Source organism: Carlito syrichta, unplaced genomic scaffold (assembly GCF_000164805.1).
Source record: "Carlito syrichta isolate Samal-C Ts95f unplaced genomic scaffold, Tarsius_syrichta-2.0.1 Scaffold303120, whole genome shotgun sequence".
In the NCBI taxonomy this organism is placed as follows: domain Eukaryota; kingdom Metazoa; phylum Chordata; class Mammalia; order Primates; family Tarsiidae; genus Carlito; species Carlito syrichta.
This window is the reverse complement of record NW_007247216.1, coordinates 38,276-38,703: the sequence shown is the minus strand read 5'-3', so window position 1 is coordinate 38,703 and position 428 is coordinate 38,276. Positions and strand designations below refer to the sequence as shown.

Below are 428 nucleotides of genomic sequence, written 5' to 3'. Positions count from 1 at the left end.
GTTTGGTTGCCGGGCGGGCAGCGGGGCCAGAGGCGGCGCCATGGGAACGGCCAGCCCCGGCCCCGCGGCGGCCCTTGCGCTCCAGGGCGCCTCCCTAGCCCGGGACCGCGGGTGGGAGGGCGGTCGCGAGGGCCTCCCGCGGGCCCGCTGGAGTGGGTGAAAACCGAGGACTGGAAGATGCCTTCATAAAAAATGGCGGCAGCGCGGAATCTCGACCTCTGCTCCTGCGTAACCGTGCCCACGATGACGCCATACCGCAGTCCCCCGGTTGCTTTGTCTTCGTGCCCTCATCCAAAATGGCCGCGCCGGCCTCACGTGCCAGCCCCGAGCACCAGCCGCACGCCCCCGGGCCCTGGTCTAAGGAGAACTTCTGCGCGCGGGGCCGGCCGGGGCGGGGCCGCTGAGATCCCCCCGCCCCCGTCCCCCTT

The 428-nt window shown here is 72.4% G+C and overlaps 1 protein-coding gene across 1 annotated transcript in view; it reads right to left on the bottom strand.

Moving 5' to 3' along the window:
- Nucleotides 1-428, bottom strand: part of ZNF764 (zinc finger protein 764) — a 23,048-nt gene that overhangs the window by 4,241 nt on the left and 18,379 nt on the right.